The 19,035-nt window shown below is 46.0% G+C and overlaps 1 protein-coding gene and 1 pseudogene across 1 annotated transcript in view; one reads left to right on the top strand and one right to left on the bottom strand.

The window, feature by feature from the left end:
- Nucleotides 1–19,035, top strand: part of RBM47 (RNA binding motif protein 47) — a 121,581-nt gene that overhangs the window by 41,440 nt on the left and 61,106 nt on the right. The window lies entirely within an intron of this gene.
- LOC107111012 lies at nt 6,022–6,913 on the bottom strand (annotated as a pseudogene).

Below are 19,035 nucleotides of genomic sequence, written 5' to 3'. Positions count from 1 at the left end.
AGAGCCTCTGCTTGGCATGCAGAAGGTCTCAGGTTCAATCCCCAGCATCTTCAGTTAAAAGCTCAGGTGGTAGGTGATGTGGAAGTCCTTTGCCTGGAAACCTGGAGAGCTGCTGCCAGTCTGAGTAGACAATACTGACCTTGGTGGACCAGTGGTTGAATTCAGTGTAAGACAGCTTTCTGGGTGTCCTGTGTGTGTTCAGGTGTTGATTGAATGTGCAAGTGGATCATGCATAGAGTGTTATGTACAGTCTGTGTAGAGCGTACCCTTGATTTTCCTTTGTATATGCATTGTGTGCTACTTGTGCTGCATTCAACATATGTGCAGCCTCACAAGTGATTTAAACCCTAGATTTATCTGGACACGGGTCCCTAGTTTTGTTTTTAAAGTGTACATGCTCTTTCTTCCACGCAAGTGTGGATGTGCCTTCACTAATTCTTAAAAGTCAGTTTGTTACACGGCTGAACAGACATGACTGGGGAAGATCTGTGAACTGCTGGAGAGACTTGATTACAGTTCTGGGGAGGGGCTGTGGCTCGGCGGAAGAGCATCTGCTTGCAGCACCGAAGGCTCCAGGCTTAATCCCTGGCATCACCAATTAAAAGTATCAGGCAGTAGGTGATGTGAAAGATCTTGACTTGAGACCCTGGAGAGTCTCTGGCTGATTTCGCACTACAGCTGCCTCGATGTTGCGCCGCCGTTTGCCCTGATACTATCGGTCAATTTCACACCCAAAGCTACGGGGCTGCATTTTGACACGCGGCTTCTCCCGATTTCCCCCGCAGCTTCCAGTTTCGTGATCCTGTTTTTTGAGGATCACGAAACTGCAGAGGAAATCGGGCGAAGCCGCGGGTCAAATGCAGCCCCGCGGATTCGGGTGTGAAACTGACCGATAGTATCGGGGCAAATGGTGGCGCAACATCGAGGCAGCTCTAGTGCGAAATCAGCCTCTGCCAGTCTGAGTAGACAACACTGATCTTGACCGATCAATTAACTAGGGTTGCCAGCAATGCTCCCTCTAAGCTGTGGAGTCTTGTGAGTGAAAATTCTACTTTGTGAGCTACTGTCATTAAAGCTGTGAGCGAGCCATTTGGCTACTGCATAAATTAGTTTGCTCTGGAGCCATCCTTCCTGAGCGAAGAAAAAATGTATCAGCCGGAGGCTAAAAAAACTGTGAGCTAGCTCACACTAACTCGGCTTAGAGGGAACACTGGTTGCCAGGTCCCCTTGTCTTGCCGGTGAGGAGACCTGGGAGGTGTTCCGGGAGTGGATGAGGATGTCCCTGATGCGCTGGTGTCATGTGGAGGTGACGCCATCGTGTCGGGGGCGATTCTCTGGTTTGGGGGCAAAACGTTATGGTAAAATCGGGGACAAACCATAGAGTTTTGCCCCCAAAACCAGAGTGTCCCCGGTGCGATGACGTGCAATGTTCCCAGTGTGATGACGTCACTTCCATGTGATGTCAGCATGTGGGGGAGGTTGCTGTTTGTGGGTGGGACTTCCCCCGCTGGCCGGCTGCTGGCAGCAAGCAGAAGCCCCGAAAACTGGGGGATTCCCCACCCGAACCTGGGGAATGGCAACCCTACAAGTATCTGGCTGTGGTCACACACACTAAATAATCCACTTTCAATCCACTTTCAGTGCACTTTCCAACTGGACCTTTACTGTGTGAACTGGCAACATCCAGTTGGAAAGTGCATTGGAAGTGGATTGAAAGTGGATTATTTAGTTTGTGTGTGACCGCAGCCTCTGTTACTCAGTATAAAGCAGCGTCATGTGTTCTGGGAGTCTGTCTGAAGTTGGGGGAAACAGCGCAGGGGAGAACTTAATCCTACCCTATATCACAGTGCTGATCTAAATAAGCCACCTCTCCCCCGATGGTTTATTGATTAGAAAATTCTTAGGACATCCGTTGTCATCAGATGTTTTTCCTGGGAAATGTTTTTGAATTTGTTGCTGTTATCATGTCGGAGCAAGACTCTGCACAGCTACTGTACTTTCCAGCTGTAGCTGTGCTTGGCAAAGCTCCCTGTCCCTCCAGGAAACCAAAAGCCTCCTCCTCAGCCTTGCCACCCAAGCCCTTCTGCAAGTCGGGCTTCTCCAGAGTGAGTCGCGGAGGTACCGCTCTCAATGTGACCCCGTGTGGCATGATGGGGTAATACCACAGCACATGTGAGAGCAGGCTGGGCACTGCTGCAAGGAAGGCGAGACTGTGCGATTGTCAAAATTGCAGGCAAGTCAAAGGCGCATTTTCTGCTGGTTCTTGAAGATGGAATCAAGAGAGTTTGAGTGGCTTTCAAGAGAGGGCTTGTGGTTCTGCATTATAGTTCTGAATTAAAGTTCAGCACTTGCTGTTAATGAACATTGTTCAGGAAGAAGCAGTCTCTAAATATGTAGCCGCAGCGATTGCCGGTAAGAGGGACGGGATCTTGATCTGTTCAAGACTTCTGAGTCAAAAGAACAGTAAAATAAGAAGTGACCTAATGAACGGCAACTGCTAGATGCTTCAGGTCTTCTGCTGTGATGGGAGTTTGAGCATTATCCTGCTTAAAATCCAAGAATAACAGAAAAGGTCATTTTTACACTTTATCCTAGATATTTCTAACCTTTGTTAGAATGCGACTCACGGGAGGAAGCGCACAGGCCACAGCAAGTACCATGAAATTTTGCTCAGCAGTCTGCAAAGCCTGACAGAATATTTTAGATAATAATGAATAGCAGTAATGTACAGTAGTGACTTTAACTTGATACACAAACTGGTTTGACATAAATAGTATATTAATTTTATAAGATAACATTGTTACAATGATTGTATTTACTCACTCAAAATTATCACATTAGTATATGATTTCTTTTAATGTTTAATGTATATTGGTATCACATTTTAAAGTGAAAGTCATGGACACGTAGTATTTTGTTTTGTGTTATGCTGGTCGATGATGGTAGGTAGGCAGTTAGGAAGGACGGACGGACCTACCTTTGGTGGGGTGGATTGAGCCACACAAGATATGAAGAAATGGTGGTGATATTTTAAACCACATTTGGAACGGGTAGAGTAAAGGATTCTCTGCCAAAAGCTTCCACACCCCGTAGAGTTGTGGAACAATTATCTGCATCTTTTCTGGATTTCTACTGCTCCAGATGACTCCAGTTAGCCATCATCTTGGTTTACAGAAGGTGGTCATTAATGAAAGCTAATCAGATTCACTGCTCTGATTGAGGTGCGTCCTGCTATATGATTTCGTCCCTGAAATGGTTAAGTAGGGAGCGGTGGCGCAGGCAGTAAAGGAGCCTGCAGGTAATCCATCTATGAACAGCCTTAAGGCTGTTCGAGTCCCACCGCAGCCGGGGTGAGCTCCTGGCCCCTGTCCTAGCTCCCGCCTACCCAGCGGTTCGAAAGCCTAACAAGTAGATAAATGGGTACCTGCCTTAGGTGCAGCGGGGCACCTGCCTTCTGGCGTTGTAGCGGCGTGGAGGAGTGGAGCAGTGGTACCGGCAGTGGCGGCGACGGCAGCGGAGCGATCTGTTGAAAGAACATGGCAGCGATTTAACACCAAGCAGCAATTGTTCCAGACGGGGATTGGCCCTGAGACGCGACAACGCAGTGACGCTGCATGGCCGGAGCCAATTGGACAGAGGCCAGCACAGGAAAAGTCGTCGCACAGTCGCAGCCCATGGGAGCCTCCCTAGAAGGAGCCGCTGTGGAGCCCGCCAAGACAAGATTCCACCGTAAGGAAGCGGCAGAAGGAAAAAGAACAAAAACACGCCGGCAGGGTGCCTGGTAGGCACTCACCTCCCTATATATACATTGTATGTGGCCCTAGTTAGGAATGTAAAATGCTTGTAAACCGCTCAGAGCCTCCGGGATTGAGCGGTATAGAAATTGAAAGCATAAATAAATAAATAAATACATAAATAAATATTTGTCGCATACCTGTTATCTGTTTTAAAAGGCCACTGCTATAGAGCTTGAACCCCCCCAATTAATTTTGCCTCTTGCGAAAGTATTCTGGGACCAGCGTTCCCTCTCAGCTGAGTGAGTGTGAGCTAGCTCACAGTTTTTTAGCCTCTGGCTCACACATTTTTGTCTTAGCTCAGAAAGGAGCGCTCCAGAGCAAACTAATTTACGCAGTAGCCAAATTACCTGCTCACAACTTTCATGCCAGTAGCTCACCAAGTAGAATTTTTGCTCACAAGACTCCATAGCTTAGAGGGAACATTGTCTGGGACTACTGTTTTTAATGGTAAATTCTGCGGGGATGGGGTATTTTAATCACTCCAGAGTAAGGCCTTCCTCCCTGTGTGATTCATGTGCTAAACTGACCTTGGAAAAAATCTTTGCTCTGCGACAGAGGTTGATTCTGAGAGTGTCGAGGGGTACAGTGAGTCAGACTTCTCTCTGTCATTGGCACGTTAATAACAAAATTACTTTTTTGGTTACTTGTGTAAGGCCCCGTTCATGCGAGGCAGTTTGGGCCGGAAGCGGGCCAGATTGGAAGCGCAGCAAACGGGCGCGATCCCACGCCAACATCTGGCTGGCGTCGCGCTCCCGCCTCCAATCTGGCCCTTCCCCCGATGAAGCGCGGCAAAGATGAACCCCCGACCTTCGGTGGTTCATCCGGATGGTCCGCTTCATCCCGGCCGTGGGATCGGCGGCGCGTGTTCACGCCGTTGCATCCCCGGCCCCCTGCCGTACTGCGCATGCTCGAGCATGCGTAGTACGGCAGCCTCCCCCTCCGACTGGTATCTTCCTCCCCGGCATCTGATCGTGCCGGGGAGCAACGGAGCGCGGCAACCGGGATCCGTGGGATCCCACAGGGGTGTTTCTTTTTTGGCGCGGCTTTTAAAAGCCGCGCTTCGCCCCGTCTTTTCCCTGCCGTGTGGCAGGGGCCCAAGTGTGACAAAGGGGACGTTTGGAACGTACAAGAAGCGTTCTTTTGCCTGGTCTTAAATGGGCTAACAATCTCTGGTGAGGGGTGGAAAGAGAGCTTTTGCAATAGCTCGAAAGAGAAGCTGATCAAGATTTTGAAATATATCACCTAGAGTTTTCCAGTGTAAAGTTCAAGGTGACCATTGGAAATTGATCATTAAATGTGTATATGTGGCAAAATGTCAGGCTTTAACCGTGCAATCCTAAACATAGTCACACTCATCTAAGTTCAGTGGGTTTAGAAGGGTGTAACTGTGTTTAGGATTGCATTGTAAATTATGTTCACAGTCAGACTCTGAAGCTATACTAGTGAAAGTCTTGAACAAAGCTAACTTACATCATATGGTAGATGGTCTTTTTGGTGGTGATGTCTTGCCTTTGGAATGCCCTCCCCCTTGAGGGTCACCTGGAAACTACTTTACTCTCTTTTAGGTACCATGCCAAAACATTTCTCTTTAACCAGGATTTTAACTAGGAGGTTCTGTCTTTTTCAGCTGATGTACGGTCTGTTCCTAGTCTATGTACTTTTTTACTAACATCATGCTATACTATTTTGTTTTAAAGCACTTATATATTCTGGCTTGCTTTTATTGGCTGTTTTTATTAGTAATGTTTTACTGATCATTGATTTTACTGCTTCTGGGTTTTTGTTTTGTTTTGCTTTACTGTTTTAACTGTGATCTGTCTCAGGTCACAATTTCTCATGGTAAACCGCACGGGGCTCTGAAATCCATTTTGTTCAAAGATGAAGGCTGTAACTCTGCCAATCCACGGCCGCAAATATACTGGATTGACAGTTCGGAGAGGCAGCATACAAATTTTATAAACAAATAAATATTTTCCTCATTTTTTTTTCCTTTCCCACATTGGCATCTCTTGCAAGTTCTAATTTTCACAGATATTTGCACCTAACCATTATTAGTTTTAAGAATTTTCTAGGCAATCCCCCCCCCCCAAAAAAAATACGGGGATGTTATACAGCTAGCTTTTCCACTGGTGAAAAGGGGAGGAAGGGATAGGGTTGCCAACCTCCAGGTGGTGGCTGGAGATCTCCCACTATAACAACTGATCTCTCAGCGACGGAGATAGGTTCACCTGGAGGAAATGGTGGCTTTGGAAGGTGGACTCCACTTGAGGTCTCTGTCTGCAGTAGCCACTATGTAACATTTGCGCTGAGTCACCCTTTGTACATCCGCATAAGTTCCTTTGTGAGTGCGTGGCAGGCGTTCAAATCGTGGGTCTCTGGCTATCCTGAAGGCCACACGATATTTCTGTCCCAGCTTCTCAATTTCAGCCATGACACAATCTGTGATAGAGGGAATACATTTGGCATAGAGGCAATCCATCATTGACTGCACCAGGTCTAGTTTGGCTTTAATGGAGAAATTGATAAAGTTGGTATCAACCAGGATGTAGTAAAGGTAAAGGTTCCCTTGCTTGAAAGCCAGTCAAATCCGACTCTAGGGTTGCGGTGCTCATCTCCGTTTCAAAGCCGAAGAGCCAGCGCTGTCCGAAGACGCTTCCGTGGTCATGTGGCCGGCATGACTAAACACCAAGGCGCACAGAATGCTGTTACATTCCCACTGAAGTGGTACCTATTTATCTACTTGCAATTTCTTGCTTTCGAACTGCTAGGTTGGCAGGAGCTGGAACTAGAGATGGGAGCTCACTCCGTCATGCGACACCCGGGTCTCGAACTGCTGAACTACTGACCTTCCACAGCCTGCAGTTCAGCGTCTTAGCCACTTGAGCCACCGCAGCCCATCAGGATGTAGCAGGGAGGCCCTAGTTGTATGTCGTATTGGAAGAACAAACAGGAGGGATATTGAGGGACCTCTCTCTCTTTGATAGCACTTGGATCATCCTTCTTTTTCTTCTTGGCTTTTGCTCGGTCTCGCTCCTTGAGGCGCTGGTCATGGAGGCTGATCATGCGTTTCATTGTAGCATATTTTCTTGCTTTCTTCTGTTTCCCCATCTTGTAGACCCTTCAGCTCTTGCACGAGCCTCTACCGTACTGTCTCACTTTTTGTCGGGCTGCTTCCGGCACGCTCGTTCACACGTCACTTCCGGCCACCGGGGAGGGCTGGAAGGTGGACTCAATAGCAGTGTACCCCATTGAAGTCCCTCCCCTGCCCAAACCCCGCCCTCCTCAGGCTCCACCCCCATAATCTCCAGATAGTTTCCAACCTGGAGCTGGCAACCCTGGGAAGGGAGCCAAAGGCAATGGTGAGGATTATGGGAACTGCGTGGACAAAATCCCCATGGAATGGGAGAAGTTGTAGTAAAGAGATTTGATTGGATGAAAAAGCTGGCTGGATCCAACCCAGGAGATTCAACATGGTTTAGTACAACAAAACAAAAATAAAAATAGATTGGAAAGGCCCTTTCCAGTCTTTATGAGTTTGTGACTCAGTGACCAATAATGCTCTGTGCATGGATGGAAATCAGTCTGATATTTTCAGTCAATGGGATTCGAAATGTATTTATGCCCCTGTATAGGATAGTGAGGAGCTGCGGTGGCTCAAGTGGTTAAGACGCTGAACTGCGGGCTGTGGAAGGTCGGTAGTTCAGCAGTTTGAGACCTGAGTGTGCCGTATGACGGAGTGAGCTCCCGTGTCTGGTTCCAGCTCCTGCAAACCTAGCAGTTTGAAAGCAAGAAATTGCAAGTAGATAAATAAGTACCACTTCAGTGGGAAGGCAACAGCGTTCTGTGCGCCTTGGTGTTTAGTCATGCCAGCCACACGACCACGGAAACGTCTTCGGACAGCGTTGGCTCTTCGGCTTGGAAACGGAGATGAGCACCGCAACCCTAGAGTCGGACTCGACTGGCTTTCGAGCAAGGGAACCTTTACCTTTATAGGATAGTGCAGCTAATCTCTGCATTCAGCACAATCCCCTTAGGCATGTTTCTAGGGATGCCAGGCTGCTGTCTGGCACACCCAGGAGGACTTGGGGGTGAAGACAGATGTGCCAGTTTTATGCCAGCTTGCCACATCATTTCCAGTGAAAACCCAGAAGTGACATCATAATGCTGGGATGCTTTAGGATTCACCAAAATGCTATGGATATTAGTTAAACCATGTAGCTTTTGGCAAATCCAAGTGCGTTGGCCCCTGATCTCATGACCTCACTCCCGGTTTTCATTAGAAGTGACGTCAAGCACCAACTCAGTGTTTGTGCCCTCTTAGTTTTCTCCTGATGGCCTTCGAGATGCTGGTGGGCAATGGAGGTGATGCCCAGGAGGTCTCCTTCTATGGCGTCCCAATATGTTACTCTAAATTTGTTACCGAAAAATGCTCTTCAATGCGTTCTCAAAGCTCATTGACACAGTGGCGAGGCCCTTCCCTTCAAAGGAGGAGTTGTGGAATGCTGGCTCTCTTTCTACACAGGCTGTGGATTGAACCATGATATATGTGCTTATATTTTGTAAAGTGTGCTAATGCTACATGCAGGACTGTTATTTCATAAAATCTCATTCTGAACCTGGCCAGATCTGTGGATACTTAAATGTAAAGACTGGAGCCTTGAACAGACAAGACATTTCTTTCTACAATCCTCAAAAACCTTGGGTTTGCAGATAAACCTGAAATCTTTTTTAAAAGATCGTTTAAAATAGGAGTGTGTTAAAAAAAACACCCCAAAATAATGAGAGCAGCACCTGTAGCTTTAAGAAACAGATGTCCTCCACAGTGTCCATTGTGGGGGTTGCTGGGCAACCACAACAGTATTGTCAAACCTTCAGGCCTTCATTTCTGTCAGTAGAAAGAAGTGGGATAAGGCAGGGCGCTTTCCAGGACTGTTTTGGCCTTTGAGGGAGGACTCATTGAGGCCAGGCCTGGCTGCTTGCTAGTGTTCAGCCACAGTCACCCCACAAAAGCCAGTATGGTTACAGTTTCAGGCTATGATCTGGGAGACCTGGGTTTGAATCACCATTCTGCTTTGGAAGCTCACTGGGTAACTCACTGGGCCAGTTGCACATTTAAAAAGCCCAGCAGAAACTCATTAGCATAATAGGCCACACCCAACTGCAAAACTCATTAGCATATTAGGCCACACCCTGACAGCACAGCTCATTTGCATATCAGGCCACACCCCCATGTTACCAGAAGTGTGGTCATCCAGCCACACCCACCTTTCGCTTCTTATTCTGTTTACCTTGTTCGTTGTCAAAACCCAGGGCTTTTTTTGTAGCAGGAACTCATTTGCATGTTAGGCCACACACCCCTAATGTAGCCAATCCTAATGAGCTTCTGCTGTTGGGTGTGGCCTATTATGCTAATGAGTTCCTGCTGGGCGTGGCCAACTCAGGAGCCAGCCGGAACTCCGTTCCTGTGCGTTCCTGCCCAAAAATAGCCCTGCACAATCTCAGCCTAACCTACCTCACAGTGTTGTTGTGAGGGTAAAATGGAGGTGAGGGGAATGATGTTAAGTTGTTTGGGTCCCCGCCGTGGAGAAAGGCAGTGTGAAATGAAGTAAATAAATAATATAGCTGAAGATGAGGGCATATAAAAGGTTGCTGGGTGGGAAGGAGAGAAGGAAGCAGGGGAAAGTGAGGATATGAGGATTGCCAGGAAGAGGAAAAGAGGAAATAGTATGGGGAGGTAGATAAAGGGGAAAGTGAGGTACCCCCTGCAAATCCTTGTGAGTTCCCCACCATGCAACTGGGCCTGGCCCAGTGGCTGGCACCACACAACTGGGCCATGGTTTTCCTGGGCAAATGAAACCAGGGGGAGAGGAAGCGGGGAAGCTGAAGATAGGGAATTGGATAAGCTTAGTTTGACAGGGGGTTGGGAAGAAGAGAAGAAAGCAGGAAAGGGGGAGATGCGAGGGGGGGCCGACAGGGAAAGGAAAGAGGAAATAGTGGGGGAGGGGAAATGAGATGCCCCCAGCAAGTCCTTGTATATATCTAATCTGCAAGTATATCGAAATCTCCAGGTCTTGAACCCAGAATTACATTGCCTGAAGCTGGAACACCTAGAACCTGGAACTGAGAGAGCCAGTTTGGTGTAGTGGTTAAGTGCGCGGACTCTAATCTGGGAGAACCGGGTTTGATTCCCCACTCCTCCACTTGCACCTGGCTGGATGACCTTGGGCAAGCCGTAGTTCTGATAAGAACTGTCCTTGAAAAAGAGCAGTTTCTGTCAGAGTTCTCTCAGCCCCACCTACCTCACAGGGTGTCTGTTGTGGGGAGGGGAAGGGAAAGGAGTTTGCAAGCCGCTCTGAGACACCTTTGGGTAGTGAAGGGCGGGGTATAAATCCAATCTCTTCTCTTCTCTCTTCAACTGTGTGCTCAGATCTTGGAGCCCTGTGTGTCCTGTAATTGGCAGACTGTATGAAGCTTGGGACTCAACAGGTGTGGCATGAATCCTGTGAAACTGGCCTTTTCCCCTTGCTTAAGTTCTATCTGCTTCAAGTTGTATCTCTACTTCAGCGTGTGACTTTGGGCACCCTAGATTGGAGAACCTGCTCTAGTTCTAGATTTGGACCCAGTTGCTTCCAACCAGGCTCTGGCACTGTTCTGGAAAGCTGCAGCTAATGTTGCTTCCCAGAGTGCATGAATGCAATGGGGAAACCCATGTGCACCATCATTGGTCTACTCAGATCTTCTTGTTGAATTTAATTTCCCCCTCTTCCTTACTAGTACTCATTTTTGTACATTCCCACAGTTACTATTAATGTATGAGAAAATTCAGTCCATCTTGCCCCCTCCCCATCATCCAGTGTAGTGGTGTCGTGGTTAGAGTGTCACACTAGGTTCTGGGAGACTAGGGTTGCCAACATCCAGGTGATGGCTGGAGATTACAACTGACCTCCAGCCAACAGAGCAGTTCACCTGGAGAAAATGGTAGCTTTGGAAGATGGCCTCTGTGGCATTATACCCCACTGAGGTCCCTCCCCTCATCAAACCCCACCTTCCTCAGGCTCCACCCCCAAAATCTCCAGGTATTTTCCAACCCGGAGCTGGTAACCCTGTGGGAGACCCAAGTTTGAATCCCCACTCATGCCACGGAAGCTTGCTGGGTGACCTTGGGCCAGTCATAGAATCATGGAAGGCATCTCCAGGGTAATCTAGTCCAACCCCCACGCTCTCAGCCTAACCTACGTTTCAGGTTGTTGTGAAGATAAAATGGTAGCAAGCAGGGGTCGTTTCGTAGAAAAAGAGCTAGGGGAACTCATTAGCATAACTCATTACCATATGCCACACCCCCTGACATCACTGGATGTGTGTCATAAGGCCACACCCCCTGACATCACCGGAAGGGTGTCATAAGGCCACACACCCCGCCCCCAACGGTCCTGCCCGCCGCTGCCAGCCTTGCAGCTCCACTGCCGAGCCCCATTAGGGGCCCGGCGGTGGACCTGCAAGGCCGGCGGGAGTGCAAGGAAGCCCCGCAAAGGCCCTCCCTGGCTTCAGGCAGGCAGGGGTGGGGAGAGGCAGGGAGGAAGCAACTTACCCTCCCTCTTCTCCTGCCTCCTCCTGGCTGAATGAGGGCTGGGGCAGGGGGCGGGGCTTCATCATGTGCCCCGCCCCCTACCTCACCCGGGGGAACTGCGATCCCCCGCGATCCCCCCCGAAATGACCTCTGGTAGCAAGGAGAATGATACAAGTTGTTTTGGGTCTCCATTGAGGAGAAAGTTGGGGTAGACATGAAATCAATCAATCAGTCCTTATAAAGATGTCCTGTACACTTGCGTGGGTCAAATTATCTGCTCTCAGGTCACTACATTTTAGTGGTGTTGGAAGTGCCATGTCCACACAGATGTTTCTCCGGTTTCTGCTCTCATCCTTCTGTAATTGTTAACTTGAATGGAATGCAAAAACTCCGGTTTGACACTAGTAGAACTTTAACTTTCGGTAGATGGTTAAAAGCAGGGATAGGAGGAGGTGCACTTCCTTACCGGAAAGTGGTTGATATGGTTTGTTGTTATTTTTTGTACTGTGACTTTTGTGTGTGTTTGTGTTGTTCATCTTGTCGTTGAACGTTTTGTAATCCCCCCCCCCGCATACATCTGAGTTTGTTCCCCATCATCCAATTCAATTTGCTGTGTTTTGCCCGCTTTTCAAGACACAACTGTCAATGAAACGTCTCCGTCTCTGTATTAAACATTTATTTAGAAATCAAATACTGTTCTTTACTAGCCGCTCCTTGTCGGTTTTTCCCCAACTCAACATGCCTTGGCTTGTAGACAGTTGACAAATTTAACAATGAAGGGAGAACGTTATCATGATATATGCGTTATGATAATCTGTGATATTGCAAGGGTTCCTTCCCCCCCCCCCCGCCCATACTAAGGCTTATTAAGGAAGCACGAGGGGTACTGGGAAGAAATTCGGAATCCGGTACCATTGCAGCAGTTGTGTTCACCGTATGCTGTACATGGGCTCTTTGTTACCAGTCTGCTCTGCTCTCCACAGTGTTTGTATGGAGGGTGGGACGAAAGGTTGTTTAGTGTCTTGTAAAACATTTACCAAAAGCAGTCAGCCATAGATTTGAAGGGCATTCCATTGCCAAGCTGCCCGTGGGAGGGAAAAGAGAGGGAGAAGAAGGAAGGTGCACGGAAAGAGAGTGAACGCCAGGTACCGTCTTAATATTTCGATTTTCATGTTTATCAAGAGGGTTGAGAAAGGAGTTCAGTCGGTGCAGCTAGACCAGAGAACGAAAACAGTTGCGAATGTTTCTCTTCGTGGGGGGGGGGGGGAACCCTTACAAACCATTTGTAAAACATGACTTTAGGCACCGATCCATTCTACCATTCATAGTTGGATTTGGGGGTCTTTACACTGTAAAAACATTCCCAATGGACCGCTGATTTTTTTTTTTTAATTAAAGCATCAAAAAGCCCTTGAGCTTGCAGTATAGAAATAGGTGAGTCTGTTGAACGGGGGCATGGTTAATAATCAATCTCCTGTACAAAAGTTTGCAGAAATGTTCATTCTGCTTGAGACCAAGTATTAGAAACAAACACAGCTTTCTGTATGCTTCCTGTGTGCCTTAATTTATGTATTTTATGTTACCATATTAAGCATAAACACACCTATGGGATTTCCCCCTGATTTCGAGGGTAGGTTAAAAAATGGAGACATTCACCATTTTAAGAGTAGTCTAAGGAAGAATCGCGCTGTGGACAATCTGAGTTATGGGTTTATGGGGTTTTACATAGGGATCAGTAATCTCCCCCATATACAACATATGAATGTAATAGAACAACTTTTTACCTGTAGTGGATGCAAAGAAAGCAGCTCGTAACAATCTCTCATGGTTGTACTGTTGGCAGCTGTACTATTACCCTGTCCGGCAGAATATGCAGACCATGCAAAGTTTAGCAGTACAAACGAGACTTGTTTTTGTGTATTTGGTATTGTAATGTCAGATTCAGAGTTTGTGATGCCTGGAAAGAACTGGCTGACAGTTTCGTGAAAGCAGTAATCCTTTGACGAGCAGCTTTGAAGAGCAGAGCAGATTAATTTGGCGACCCCTTTATATAAATCTGATAGACAATATCCAAACGTAACTGTCTTTACAGTGATGTATTTTAAACATAAACCACAGAAATATAGTATGGGTTTCTTTTTAAGAATCTTGTTTGAGAAGTAGGGTATGTCTTCCCAATCCCAGGAACCTGAGGATTGAAGATCAATACAACTGCCATCTGATAACTATGCTACTGAAAGTCTTCTAGGGCAAAGTTTTATTGAAAAGCACAGGCTCCCAAACTGCAGCGATTAAAAAATGGAAAATGTTTGTCCTTAGTACTGTGAGTTTTGCCATTTTATACACCAAACAATTTCATGCTTATTTTTATATCTCCCTTAATTTATGGCTGTATATAAGTTTCACAATATGCTAGTTTTTTTATTGCTTTTTAATTCTGTCCCTCTCCATAAGAGCTCAACAACTGGACACCCCCACCCCTTCTTACAATTCTGTGAAATGAGTTAGGCTGAAAGATTATGGATAGTGTAAAGTAACTAGAAAGCATTATGGCTGACCTGAGATTCGAATCTGGATCTCCATGTTCCAAATGAAGCACTCTATCCACTGTACCACACTGGCTACATCGATCTTGGGGCTGGCTCACCTAAACAGCCAGTTCTCATGGTCTTTAAAGTTTATAGATCTTATCTCTTGGCTCACAAGGGCCTTGGTTTAAAGCCGCAAGAGTGGTAACAATACGGTCTCTGAACATGTGATGCCATTGTTCCAAAGCTGGTCACCATAACAGAAAATTAGAGGATTCGGAATGAAAACTGAGGCCGCAGTCTGTTTCACACTCATTGGAAGGAAGTACCATCGAAATAATTGGGCTTTGCTTCCAATTAAACATAGGATCACATTTATGTATCTTTCACCCTTGTTTGTACCATGACAGTCTGCTTTGGTACAATTAAATGCATAGAACCTTCATAATAATTGCACAATGAAAATCCATAATTGTGCTTTGAGTTACTTGGTAGAACTTCCTGATTTTATGTTAAGAGTTTTGTTGGAATATAGTTAGTACAGCATTTTGATACTTCCTTAATCTTGAGTGTGTTCAACTTGGAAGACATTATCATGGATTTCAATACCACTTGTTCTCAAGTACATGTAAAATATTATTGTAATCTTAAAATATTTTTGAAAAGTTGTAATAAAGAACTTTTAAATTAACTGGATGTCTCTTTAAAAAAAGCACTTGCATTGACAGAATTGCTGTTTAAGCTTAGAATAACAGCACACTATTGCTGATTTGCAAAACATCTAAATGCTTGCTACATTTTAATGTAATAACATTAAAAGGGGCTTTGGATCGATCTTTCCATCTAAAGCAGAGCTCTACAGGATTAGAAGAACACTGTTTTGGGAATGCGATTGAATTGGGAGAAATGGCCTGTACTCTGTCTTGCACTTTGTTTGGGAAATATGTGCCTACATGCTTCTGCTAGCCTTCAGCAGCCAAAACAGTTAAGGGATATGAGTGAGGTGGATTTTGTGCCCTGTCAGTCGTCATCTGTATCCTTGTTTACCAAGTTCCAATCGGTTACACCTGTACAAATACACTAGAGGTACTGAGGTAGCACACATGTTAGAACGAAAGGATTTGGACAGTAAAATATTCTGTTGGAGTGGAGTGTGGCAGTGGGGAAAGTATGACACCGTTTGGAGGGGAGAATACTGATTTATAAATAATAATTTTTGTGTGCATGCAACCCAGTATATATGCTTGATTCAAGAGTCTGTGGTCTGACATGTGAACTAGTTTGGCAATGGAACTCGTGGGTGAGAACTTTATAATCTTCTCCCCATAGGGTTCTAGCTCTGGTTTGAGGAATTCCTGGGAGCAGTTCCTTGGGGGGGGGGGGGAGCTCACCAGGGTAGTGATGCCATGGAGTCCACCCTCCAAAGCTGTCTTTTCCTCCAGGGGAACTGACTTCTGTAGTCTGGAAGTCAGTTGTAATTCCAGGAGATCTCCAGGTTAGACAGTGTCATAGATGCAACGAACATGAAGTTCAGCAAACTTCAGAGGATGGCGGAAGACCGGAAGGCCTGGCGTGATCTGGTCCATGAGGTCGCGAAGAGTCGGACTCGACTGTGCGACTGAACAACAACAACCAGGTCCCACATAGAGCTGGGCCACTGTAGTTGTATCCCCCAATCCATTAACCTATTTCCCAGTCAGCTCCCATTCAGAGCCAGCTTGGTGTGGTGATTAAGAGTGGTAGACTCTAATCTGAGAGAACCAGGTTTGATTCCCCATCCCTTCACATTGCAGCTGCTGGTGTGGCCTTGGGTCAGTCACAAGTTCTCTCAGAGCTGTTTTCTCAAGAGCGTCCTCAAAAGAGCTCTCTCAGCCCCACCTACCTCACAAGGTATCTGTTGAGGGGAAGGGGAGGGAAAGGAGATTGTAAACTGCTCTGAGACTCCTTTGGGTAGTGAAGGGCAGGATATAAATCCAATCTATTATTATTATTATTATCATTATTATTATTATTATTATCATCATCATTATTATTATCATCATCATTATTATTATCATCATTATTATTATGTCTTCCTTAATATGTATTAAGTTACTTCTCAAATATTTACTAAATTTCAGGACTATTTTGTACAGTTCTCAGTCTATACTATATGGGGCCTGCCAATATTCAGGCCCAATACAGATGTAATGCTCCTGTTTCCCCTGTCTCCTTGCATATCGACCCCCACACACCCTTGAACTTTCATTAAATATTTATTATTATTATTATTATTATTATTATTATTATTATTAACTTTCAGAACTAAGCACAGTGCAGCGTTACCTTTGCTAACTTTGGCTGATTCAGTTTTCAAGTATGCATTAAAATCTGTATCCCACTTTTCCAGATACATTTGCTCAGTACATTTGTACATGATCAGGCAAGAGACATTGACATTGGACAGCCTTTGGCTGGTCATGGGCAACAGACCCTTCCAGAGGTATGGAGGAGGATGTTCCAAAGGCAAAGTGTTATGACTGAGAAGGGACTATCCCTGCCACCACCCATGCATTGTTTCCGATGGTGTGGTGGTGCAAAAGAAGGGGAAGACGTGAGTGGTCCTTGGAACACCCTAGATCAGGCTGTGCAAGTCAATAGGTCCAAACTTGTACTTGGAATTCTACCTGGAAATAGACTCTAAGCTGTTGTCATTCAGGGATCATATGCTCACTTTCATGTGTCCCTGTTCAATGTTCTTTCTGCAGCATTTTGGACCCATTGACATCTCTCAAAAGTCTTCAAAAGCAGACCAACACTGTGGGGAACTACAGTAATCTAGCCTAGAGGGGATCAAAGCATGGACAGCCACAGTAAGGCCATCCGTTTCCTAGGAATTGTTCAGTTCGCAAGCTGTGGTTTGAGCTAGCTGTGGCTAGCAAAAATCTTGTCAGCAGAAATGACATTGTGACATCATTAGATCTTAAACTGGTTAGAACATTACAGCTGCCTCAGCTCTTTGTGGATTCAAGAATGCTTCCGTCCTAAGTCTTTGCTGTAGGAAACTATCAGTGCAATCCTATTTAGAGTTCTTCCAGTCTAAGCTCACTGAATTTGGTGGGCTTAGACTGGAGTAACTCTGCATAGTATTTTTACTATGCGATTTTGACTGGGAAAAAGGGATGATTTCCATGACTGTCAAATTTTCAAAATGCAAAAGAACTGGAAGGTGTTCAAATACAAGAACTGGAAGGTGTTCAAATGGTTTCTGCTCCTATATTTTTAAAACAGTCTAAGGAATTGATATTAAAGTCCTAGCAGCTTTGCACACCTGCTGGTTCAAAAGTATATGCACAGTTATCTTTGTAAAGGTGGCAAGCTGAAGTGTCAAAAATATTTATGGTACCCTGCTTTGTCTAAGTTTATTGTGTTAATTAATGCACCTCCTGTTCAAGCAGAGTCAGTACAGTCAAGGGACAGAATGCACCGAGCTACTTAATAGATCACTGCCAAGTTCAGTTTCATTTTAAAATATCTTCTGTGTCAGTTGAGTCCTCCTGTTTGTCTGTGTTTCTGCACATCAGAGCAGCCACCAATTTCTCAAGAGCTTCCCTTCTCAAGAGCATATAATTCAGTGTCTCGTTTCAGAGTTGTAGCATCGTAACTATGGACAGCTGTAGGTACACTTTACGTCGACACTTTAAAAACGGATACTACATTTTAAAAAAAATACACCTGTATCATACAAGTACACTGTCAAACAATTGGCTGCAGTTCACTGTCTGGCGTACTTACTGGCAACCCTGGATTTCCTGTTACTTAATTAATGAAAAGGCCTTATAAAGGAGCATGAAGCAATAATACTGTGAAATCCAACTTCCACAGCTGAACATTCGCTCAGTTGTTTTCTGTCACACTGTTATTCTAACTATAGTGGAGAAGGAAAAGAACTGAAGAGTGTGAGGTTTTTTTTTCCTGATCCGAGAGCCAGTTTGGTGAAGTGGTTAAGTTTATTTATTTATTTATTAGACTTATATCCCGCCCTCCCCCGTGGGGCTCAGGGCGGCTAACAGGCAATAAATATTGCAACAATAAAACACGGTTCTCACAATTAGAAATAAATATACAATTAAAACCATTCCAACTATAGAATTAAATTTAAATTTAAATTTTAAAAAACTCATAACACTTTACATCTAAAAAACTCCAAACACAGATGGTGACGGTCCTATCCAAAAAGTTCCCCATGGTCATTTGATATTTTCACCCTTTTTTTCAGACGGTCAAGATGGTTAAGATGTTTAAGGTGATCAGGGATCCAGTGCTTCTGATGTTTCATTCCATTCCCAGGGCCTCTTCCACCCCCATGATGGAATATATGAAGGGGGGCGGGAGGCGGCGGCCCCTACTTGAAAGCCTGGTGGAAGAGCTCCGTCTTACAGGCCCTGCGGAACTGCATCAGGTCCCGCAGGGCCTGGATCTCCTCTGGGAGCTCATTCCACCAGGCAGGGGCCGCCACCGAGAAAGCCCTGGTCCTTGTGGCGACCAGCTTTACATCTCTGGGACCCGGTATAGTTAGTAAGTTTTGGGCCTCAGACCGTAGTGCTCTTGGGGGAACATATGGGATAAGGCGGTCCTTCAGGTAGGCTGGACCCAGACCAGCGCAGACTCTAATCTGGGAGAACTGGCTTTGATTCCCCACTCCTCCACTTGCACCTGGCTGGATGGCCTTGGGCAAGCCGTAGCTCTGATAAGAGCTGTTCTTGGAAAACGGCAGTTTCTGTCAAGAGCTCTCTCAGCCCCACCTACCTCACAGGGTGTCTGTTGTGGGGAAGGGAAGGGAAAGGAGCTTGTGAGCCGCTCTGAGACACCTTTGGGTAGTGAAGGGCAGGGTATAAATCCAATCTCTTCCTCCTCCTCTTATCTGACTACCACATTTTGAATCCATCATACCATAAGCAGATGGATATAGCTATGAGATATGGGTGTGGCACTTGGCACAAACCAAATGGTAGCCAGGACACCTGGGGAACATGCAAAGCTGTGGACTGGGGCGAGACACAAGGGTGGACATCAGGGGTGGTAGAAGAATGAACCAAGAGTGAGACAGTGAGAGTGTGCAGCCCTGACCTGGATAGCCCAGGCAAGCCTGATCTCGTCAGAT

Source organism: Gekko japonicus, unplaced genomic scaffold (genome assembly GCF_001447785.1).
Source record: "Gekko japonicus isolate JY-2015 unplaced genomic scaffold, Gekko_japonicus_V1.1 scaffold455, whole genome shotgun sequence".
NCBI classification, from domain to species: Eukaryota; Metazoa; Chordata; class Lepidosauria; order Squamata; family Gekkonidae; genus Gekko; species Gekko japonicus.
Note: the sequence above shows the minus strand (reverse complement) of the source record. Positions and strands in the feature narration are given on the sequence as shown.